This window comes from Neltuma alba, unplaced genomic scaffold, assembly GCF_004799145.2.
Source record: "Neltuma alba isolate B1F8T4 unplaced genomic scaffold, ASM479914v2 tig00013209_pilon, whole genome shotgun sequence".
NCBI classification, from domain to species: domain Eukaryota; kingdom Viridiplantae; phylum Streptophyta; class Magnoliopsida; order Fabales; family Fabaceae; genus Neltuma; species Neltuma alba.
The window spans coordinates 214,900-225,636 of record NW_021637514.1 but is presented as its reverse complement, the minus strand read 5'-3'; the positions used below and the strand labels follow the sequence as shown (position 1 = coordinate 225,636).

Here is a 10,737-nt window from a genome sequence, read left to right as displayed (position 1 = left end):
AACCACATAAAATCAGAATTCAAGCATGCATACACATGCAGCCTTTAAATGGGAGAAAGATTGAGATAAAAGAAGCATTGAAGCCTTCTGGATCGGGCAAGCCATTTAAACAAGGCCATTAGGCCGTGACTTTCTTAAGGAATTTCAAAAGCATCTGTATATATTATCTCCTAACCTACTTTCCCTTCCCCTATTATAAACACAGATGCAAAAATTACATGACGGCATTGCAGAGAAACGGGAAGCCAAAAACCACCAAAATAATAGAAGCGAGCAACATATTTCAGGCTTCTAGCATGTGATCATGCAGTTTTTCAATGTCAGCCTACTTTACATATATCACCATCTTCACATGGAAGTTCGCCTAGGCTTTGTCCCTTTCCCGGTAAGCAGACCTGTATTTCTCCAGAGAAAGCTTTCCACTGAATGAAGATTCCAGGGGCTCATCCAGCAGGGGACCACTGTAATGATGCTGCATCTGCTGCTCTGCCCAGATCCGACCACTCCGGTTCCCGGCATCATAACCAGCACTTGTTAGGTAATTTGCCTCCATGACCATGTCACCCTCGAGCATTCGCAGAACCTTGAGTAAGGAAGCATACACATGCAAAACAAGTTAGCAGAGCAAACCAGATGTCTGAATTTGAAGTGAAATGCGAGGGTTGAAGATTTTAAATATTTAAACTTAATAATTGTTTCCAATGATGCCGCATATTTCTTATATATAGTCATTCAGAGGTGCACCAACTGAATTTCTACTCATGTCAACTTTATATGTAGCCACCAATCAGTTCACACAACTCGGTCTCGTTAAAAATTGTCTCTATCCATGTCACTTTTGGCACAAAGGGAGAGAAGGGAAAAAAGGTACGTGCAGGGGACCAACCCTGGAAAGGGAAAATTTGGAATGCAGTTTTTAGGTGTTTTAAATGAGATTTTCCGACAGAATTACGACACAAAGGAATCGTTTAAAGCCATAAATAACATGACCGTTATTGGCAAATAAATGAACTTCGCCTACATCTTCTCCTTTTGGAAATAAGGACATCTTGAGACAATGATTAAGAAGACAACCTGAGAAAGAGGATATGAGATTATACCCCATTGACTTCTACAACGGTCAACTAGTTAAATTAAGTCCAGTGAATCATGGAAATTGTTTGATTAATTAACATACATCCACTTCCTAGTTCTGAAAAGATATGTTCAAAGTTTCTCTTTACCTGTGACATGCGAGGTCTTGAATGAGGATCTCGCCGTATGCATAATGAGGCAGCATGCAGCATGCAATAGACCTCATTTTCCGAATAGCAATTTCCCAGCCTCGGATCAATCAGTTCCTCAATGGCATATTCCTCTAACAGGGGTCGCGCCTGTTCAATATCCAAATGCTCACCATTAACCCAAGGCTAGACATCAACAATAAAATATACTTTTTGTCTTTCCTTGTCACTCAGTGTCATGCTTCTCATTGACAATATATAAAATTAATAGACCACCAAATCAATGACGAAAACATAAATAAGAATTTCAGAAATAGGCCCAACTTAAAAGCATGCAAGATTATACATCGTTATTATTAGTTAAGTCTACTCTTTCTTTGCAGACCGAATCTAACAAAATTATCATACTAAGTTAGACGCTGTTATCCTCTAGGCTCTAGCTTACCCATTCAGTAAGACACTGCTGCCCTTTAGGTCGATTCAGATCCACAGCTTTCCGCCCAGTAACAAGCTCCACTAATACCACTCCAAAGGAATAAACATCAGCCTTTTCAGTGATTTGGCCACTTTGAGCATATTCTGGAGCCAAATACCTATATAGAAGCAGCAAAGATTGGTTTCAAGTCCACGGTTGCATTGAAAAATAACTGAGTATTACAAGTTTACAACACTTACCCAAACGTTCCAATGACTCTAGTTTCCACTTCAGTGTCTCCATCAGGCTGCCACCTTGCCAGTCCAAAATCACCAACCTAGAATTCAAAAAACAAAAAATAAAGAACTATTAGAAGAGAGACATATCTGATGCACCTCAGAATATGGCTTATACATTATGGCACACAGTCTGTAGGATGCTCTGATAATCCAAACATTTTATTCCACAGAAAATTCTTAAAATGTTAGATAACCTATAATTACTTAGCTCATTGACATAATGAATAAAGAAACATAATTATGGAATAATGGTGACTTTTATTTCCATTTCTGCATTATATAAAGGAGTCAAAAGATCCAATACCAATGGTTCAAAATCATGGGTGATGAGAATATTATTTGGGCGCATGTCCCGGTGGATAATGCAACCCACTCTGCATTCTTCATGAAGATATCGCAGCCCTCGAGCAGCTCCAACAGCAATTTTTTGCCGTGCAGACCACTCTAATACATCCCGTTGTCTCCCTGAAAAATTACAAGGCACTAGCTCAATTGTCAAAGGATAAAGAATGGTAACATTCATACATAATAAATCATCATGGCGTTCATCACAAAGTATCTGACTATCTAGGATTTTGCATGTCTGCAGTAATAATGACAAAAAAGATCACGCTCCATCCCGTTGTTTAGATATAATGGTTAATTACTATCTCAGCATACATTTAGCATATCTGATTTCATTTCCCAATTAATTAGCTAATTATGAGATCTTCAATTATAAGTATAATAAGCATACAATAACTCATTAACTGACGGACTACATTTATACTGCATGCTCAATGACCTCAACAGTTTCAAGCCAATAAAAACATGTATTGTTCCTTGACAGCATATGGTATAAGACAAGAAATTACCATATAAATGAGAATCTAGTGATCCATTGCATATATACTCATAAACCAGTAGCCTTCTCTTATCCTCTATACAAAACCCAATCAGCATAACAACATTTCGATGCTGGGCACAGCTTAAGACTTCTACCTCTGAGCAAAACTCATGATCACCCTGAGAACTTGCCAATTTATGTTGCTTGACAGCAATGACTTGCCCATCCGATAGAACCCCTCTGTGAACAGATCCAAATCCTCCTTCGGCCAAGAAGTTGGCTTGTGAAAATCCCCCAGTAGCAAGCTCTAACTCAGCATAGCTAAACCACCTTGGAGGTTTTCCAAAACCGGTGCTTTATGTTGACATATTGAGCATAATGGAGGTGGACCAGGAGGAGCATTTCTAGATAATGCTATTGCATCTCTTACATTTCCACTGAAATCCAAGTCACTTCTAGAGGTCGAAATTTCAAATCCAGAATCTCTCTCAAGCCTGGAGAGCTTTTCAAGCAAGGCTCTGGTTGTAGATGTTTGAGGCTTCTTATGAGATCTCTCAGATCTTTCATCTGCACATTGAGATGATCGTTGATGCAGAAGCATTTCTGAGATCCAAGGCTGGAATCTCAAGCTCGCTGAGGATGTGGACATATTTTCACTGTCTGTGTCCGAATTAGTATCATCAAGTTCTTCATTTTCCTTAATTGTCTCCTCTTTCTTTAATTCACCATTTATCTCTGAGACAAAAAATGGTGAAGTTCCAGGGTCTGAGCTTGAAACTGATGAGGTGCCACTTCAGTTGCAGTAAATGGTGTCTCTTGCTCCGGGCTGCTTGTTGGGGTGACAACAGGTGCTTTTATGGAGTTTAAAGATTCGCTCTTCTGTTTGGCTTGTTTTCCGGGCATTTCTTTCTCAGAAGGTAATGGACTGGCTTCAGGATCCTTCTTTTGCGATCCAACCAAATTCAAGCGGAGAACTTTTGGTTGAGATCGCTTCAAGCAACAATGTTGCATTGCAATTCTTCCATGCAGCGTTTTTCCTCATGTTTGAGATCTCTGCAAAATAAGCATCAAGCCAAGAACCATCAACAAACATTATAAGAATCTCATAACAACATAGTAAACCAGAAAGAAGAAATTAACTCGTGATTACATTTTGTAGTCACAATAGCACGCCTTTCTGAACAGAAAATATCTGTTAAAAAATGTATTTATAAGGAGGGGGAAAAGGACGATTACTTGTCCAAGACAACCCAACTGGCCTGGACTTTCTTGGCCTCTGCAGCTACTCCTCCACAAGGAGATCCAGGTACAGTTTGAATCTTGACATTTATCTGTTTGGAAAATTTGTATAAGAGGGGTAAGCCGCCAACATTCAATATGCAACAGGCTCTAATATATCAACGCCACTACTAACCTTATTTGAATCATAGACATCATGAAGCCGAAGGATCATCTGGGAGCAAGAATCATTGATATCGCACTTCTTCTCTGAAGTTGTTCCCGAAGGAGACTTCTTGTTACCGCTGGCGCAGTCACCAGCAAATCTTGGAAACATCCATAATCTTCTACCTGCGTATTCACAGACTAAATGTTAATTGCACGTGTGGAAAGCACCGGAAAGGTTCAATTACTTGTCAACAACACTAACAAATTGACATATCTTATGTAACAGAAGCATAAAACTCACTTGTAAAATAAATTAAATGAAAGAGAGAGACAAAATTACCTGAGCTTTGTGGAGGCAAAACCACTAACAAAATAATGCAATCCCCAGGTTGAACAACATGAGTTAGAGACCAGACAAGAGCAGTCTTAGGGATTTCCTTCGATGCCTTAACGGCAACAATGACCTTCTCAGCACCATCAGAATCTTTTTCTTGCTTCCCTCGCTTCTGTTCTCGATTCATGAGCACCAATAATCCTCAAAAGCAAGCAAAATGTCTTGTTATAATAGTTTATCAATGAATAACCATTAAAGCATACGTTGGTAAACAACAACTCCAATATCTGCCACTAGGACATTAACACCGTCATGCCAATGAGAAGAAAAGAGCCGCACTTAAACCCACTTTCAACTTTCTCAATCTAGCTTTTTCTGTCACGAATAAGAGTGCTTCAGTAGTACGGTCAAAATAATAGTAGCAAATCCGTGAACAATCAGATGCCCTTTTGGCTCAGAAAGCAAGAAGTTGCAGTTCGAAGCTAAGAGGCCACAAATTTGATGTATTTCAAGGCTTTCTTCAAATTAAGAAGATTCATAGCACTGTTTAGCATGAGATGTAGAAGACACAGGAGCCACAGGAGGCCTTCCAGTCTAGGACACTAGAATGCGATTGTGCCTTCAAATCAGCAGGTCAAAATATTAGAAAGAAGCAGCTTAAAAAAGGAGAAATGGATGTGCTTTGGATCCAACTAGTTGGCTCCACTATCGATGAAAACACTAGTTGGCAAAGATTCCACAACACAAACAGTATAATGTCTTCATCTTCCACAGAGAACGTCAAATCAACACCAGTAAGACTGAAGGTAGACGCCGTTTTGTTTAGCTCTCTGGGGAAATGGAAGTTACCTTCAAGTTTTACACTTTACCCCTGCACAGTCCAGATTCAACTTGGATTAAAGAAAACGAACCGGGAAAAAGAAAAATTAATACAGAATTAGGCAATGTGAAGAAACAAATAGCAATAAAACATAAAAATATGAATCACTTTTCAACGGCCATTTTGTTGCTTTAGAAGATCAAATGCATCATTGGCGACTAAAAAACAAAAACAGGAGGAAAGAATGGGGACGCCAGAAATAAGATCCAAAACAATTATTTTTCTTTATTGCCTATCAATTCTGCTTACTGCTTAGGCATTTAAACGAACGCCCACGAAACAGAATAATATTATACACTTTTTTATCATTATCAGCAGCATCGTCACAGACTTTCCAGCGAAGAAAAATAAATAACTCCCAGCCCCGGGGGGAAAAAATCGACAAGTAACTTAGTGAAGCCTGTCAGTAACAAGACGGAAGTTGATTAAATTCGCAAGAAAACGAACACCCAACAAGCCCCATCAAAAGATTTCACAAAGGAAAGAGATAACACAGTCCGGCCCGGTTCTTACGGTTCAAGAAAACTGGCAGAAACTAAAGCTGAGAAATATTGCTCTGCTTACTTCGCTGTACTTCACATCACAGAATGTGGAAAAAAATCAAATACGGTTGAAGCCAGGCAGAAGAAGAACCACTAAAACGAAACAAATATGGGCCATTTAACAACAACGAGCCCACCTCAAGAAGAAACAGGAAAGTGGGTTGAGATGAAAAAGAGCAAGGACAAAATAGAATTCTATTTTTCAGAAAGAAGCCCGGGTAAAGAAAAGGGTAAAGCGTAAGAGGAGAAGCAAAAGAAATCAGCTTAATTGTGAGCTGTGAGTGCTAAATGGAGAAAGAGAGAGAGACACAGAATGGAAGAGAACAGAAGAAGGAAAGATAGAAATGCAAGGAGAAAACGCAAATCTTGTTTTACTGGACAAGGTAATGGAAGGTGAAAAGCATACATACATACATATATTTGCAGAGAGATGAGATAGAAGTTTGAAAGAAGAAGGGGCTCAGTGCCCAAAGTGAATCGAGTTGCAAGCAGGGGGAGAGAGAGAGAGATTGGGAATGGCGTAAATCGGCGTTGAGAGGTCGAGCAGATGAGGCGCCCTGTTCTGGCAGTTTTATTTCGGAAGTGACCCTCGTTTCTGGTGAAGCATTCAATGCATGAGATCTCATTACTGTTTGTTTGAATCGCAGTAAAAGCCTCCGAAACTAAATTTACTCAGGTTTTTTGGCCGGCAAAAATTCGCTTGGTTTTTTGGTCTTACAGGAAAAATTAATCTTTCACTGGTTTGCAACTTAATATTTATATTTTGATTCGATATAATTTAGTCTTTATAATTTTGATTTAGTTGTAACTCAATTCCTTAAATTTCACTTGCTGCAATTTGCTGCAATTCGGTCCTTATGTTTTTAATTATTTTATAATTTAATCCCTCTTTTTATTAAATATATAATTTTATTTTCAAAAACACAATTATTAAATTATAAAATGGATAAAACTAAAGTGGCCGAGTTACAGCAAGTCAAACTTTTAGGATTGAATTATAACCAAGTCAAAACTGTAAGCATTGAGTTGCATCGAATCAATGTATAGTGACTGAGTTGCAAATGTATTAAAATTATAAGAATCAAAAGATTAATTTTTTCTTTTTTCTTATTGAGAAGTGATTGCGCGATTTCAATTTACTGAGCTATTCTAATATAAGACCTAACTTACAGTGTGATTTACATTATAAATAGGTCTTATATATAAGACAGGAAGTGAACATCTCTATCATTACAAATTCGAAAATTTATTCACCTCATTTTAATAGTTAATACTTTAATTTTAACTTAAAGAGGTACTTGGTATGAATTAGATTAAACAGCCTAATGATAGTTTTAATTTTAATGAACAGTGAAAATACAGGGAAAAACCGAAATGAAAGTATAATATAATAAACAGATTAATATTAATATAAGTTTACTAAGAAATTGACTGATGTCCAATCTCATAAAAACTTGACTTCATATATCCCATTATAAGTAAGAGGATGTCATTGATTTATAAATAGTACTTTTGTAAGTTCTCTGGTCAAAAATTTAAACAAATTAACTTTATGATTTTAATTTTACTATCTCGTTTTAGTTTTACCTTATATTATTGGATAAATATGCAAATTTGTCTTAAAAATTTTCACTCACAAATATTGGGCATCCGAAAGTTTTTTCGGGAGTTAATTTATCTTAAAAATTTAAAATCATAATAATATTATCTCTTATTATTAAAAATATTAACGATTAATATCATCATTTTAATGGTAGTTTTTTTAATAATAAAAGGTAATATTATAATTATTTTAAACTTCTAAAACAAATTTTTTTAAAAAAAAACTTTCAAATACCCAATACTTTTAAGTAAAAACTTTCAAAATAAATTTACTCATTAACCCTATATTATTTGGAAGGGTACATATACCAAATATCATTTTGTTTATTACTGTTTTTATTATTTTCCATTAAACTTTTTATTCATTTCAAAAAAGTACCCTCGCCATCAGTTAAAAAGTATTCTCAATAAATGAATCAAAATTCAATTTTTAACCTCCGATCCTAATTATAAGATCTTATTTGTAGTTTACAAATAAAATTTTATAATTAGGATAAAAAATAGAATTGTTTATTAAGCAAATTTAGCTTAAAATAAATTCTATCATGCGCTCAAGAAAAGGCTGCTTTTAATCTGAAAAATATTTACTTCTTGTAATGTGGGTAAAATTTGCTGTTGAGAAAAGATTTACGGACTAATTTTCAATTTAGGGAAATAAATTAGTTAGTATACCAGATAATATATTTATTTTCTTCGACATTGACTTGTATAATTATTATATAACTAGTACGGGTGTATTAAATACATGCGTGATATTAGTACCCGAGTCGTAAATGATTGAACTCTCAATAAATGCAATATCCCAACTACCCAATGAGAAGCAATGCGAGATTAAATTGTACATAATTGTGGTGATGGTATGGCATTGTCAACTAATTCATCCCCCCATTTTATGCAAGGAAAAAAAATCTAAAAACCTAAAAATACTATGCATAGTAATAAATTTATTATATCTCTTATCCTTAACATAAGAATTAGATAACTAATTTAGAGATATTAAAAAATTAGTTAAGTTAATCGTCTGTAACAAATATATTGTCTTTCCTAAACTATCATTTTGAACATGTGCATTGACATTATCTCTTGGCAAGAACTCTTCACAATTAATATGAATATTTTAGTTAAAAAAATATAACTTTAGAAGATAAAATAAATTGAGGTCTTATATTTAAGATCAAATCTAACCTCCTAACTAATTTTTATATTAAGAACCGGAGGTATTATAATATTAAAAAAAATAGTGAAAGTGGTAATACTACCTCTTGTTATTAATATAAGACTCAATTAATTAATTTGAAAAGATTTAAAAAGTTACTAAATTACTCAATTTTAATATACATAATATATGATTTTTCTAAAATACTTATATAAATCATTAGAATATGTCAATTTATAAATAAAATAAATTAATTTGTAAAAAATAATAAATATAAATAATTAATTTAATAAGTTTTTTATTTTTTCAAATTAATAACTACGTATTATATTAACTAGCAGAGTTAGTATATCAAGTGTAAGTATTTAAGCCATTAGCAGAAAACATTGATCCTTTTTGTTCTTGTCTTAGATTCCGTTCCAAATAGACAGGTTAATATCAATTTATACAAATATGATTATAATTGAACAAATAAAAAATGAGCGACGCACAGGCCTTTGGGCGAGGGGAATGGTGAGGATCAAAAATATGCCAAACAGGAGAAAAAAACCAGAAAATTACAGTTTTTGGTTTAAAATTATGGTTTTAGAATAAGTGAATTCATTCTATTTTTGGATCAAATTAAAGAGTATGATTATACCTGTCAGAATAGATCTCAATGGTAATATGACTTTAACATCCTCAATTATTTTCTATGAACATATTTAATCTCATATCTTATAAATATATATACACATATTAATTCTTTATTAATTATATTATTTTTATATTATTAATTATGTTGGTAAAAAATATATTATTAACAATTTCATTCCTTCAAATTAAAATTTATTATAAAATCTATCTTATAATTATCATATTGACTTATGTTCTTTTTACTAATTTGTATATATAAAAAACACTTCTAATAACAACTATTTAAACACTTTCATTTTATTAAAATCACTTGTTCACAAAATCTATTTTTTATAAAATTTATTTTCTAGAAGTTATTCTTTAAATCATGATTTAGTTTCGTACAAACGCTTCTTTTTTAAAAAAAGCACAAGAGACGGGGGTGTTGGGCGGCCGGGTCAAAAGAGAAAAAAGGTAAATAGATCCAAAAAAAATTTTTTTTTTTTCAAAACGACAACTATTTATTGATTTCTTATGATTATACTTTGTTTATGAAGTTTGTCTCATCCTGACGTGCTTCCCACCCGACCCCACCCCTCTCAGTCCCCGGCTCTCAGCTTCGCCTCACGAACTCCACGCCAAGGCCATTCCCTCTGTGGACCCGACTCGATCTTCTTCTTCCCCTCCTTTTTCCAAATTTCAAAATAATCACAACTTTTTGTCTTTCTCGTTCAAACAATCCCCGCCCTCCATTTTCTCCGATCCTATTTATAAAATATTTTTAGTATATTTCACAAATATTAAAAAATTTTAAATTTTTAACTTTATTTATATTTAGTATATATTATTATAAAAAAAAATTTTAACCTTATAAATAAGACCAAAAAAAATCTCATCTCTTTGTTTTATAGATAAGACCATAGGAGTATATGCTAAACTATTTTTTAATTTTTTAAATATAATAATTTGTGTTGGTCTAAAAATGATACGAACTGAGTTTTTCATTCTAAAAATTATAATAATAACCGTATATATTTATATAGCATTTTGCAGCAGGCGGGACAAGCACCCCACGACCTGCTCCTTTAGTGCTACACAATCCGTTTAAGGGGGGTGTTTGACAATATGAAAATCATGGTTTCAGAAACACTTTTTCGTAAAACGAGGCAAACTCCTCTATATATTTACTTCGTAAACCGTAAAAACACTTCTAAAACCATGGTTTGGTTTCTATCCAAACACCCCCTAAATCTGCACTAAATTAATTGGAGGAACGCACGAGCTAATGGAGATGTCATCTCCCTACTTCCTAGCAGCAGCAACAATAATAATATTACGTTCAATAATTAATACAAAAGCTCATTTGATTTTTATTTTAGTTATAAATATAATATTTAAATTTATTTTATCTTTCATATTTATTTATTTATTTTATAAAATAATTGTTATAATAATAATT

General features: G+C 33.9%; 1 pseudogene; it reads right to left on the bottom strand.

Annotated features, from left to right (window-relative positions):
- Window positions 1-283: 283 nt before the first annotated feature.
- LOC114735465 (inactive protein kinase SELMODRAFT_444075-like) lies at window positions 284-6,231 on the bottom strand (annotated as a pseudogene).
- Between the last annotated feature and the right edge of the window lie 4,506 nt (window positions 6,232-10,737).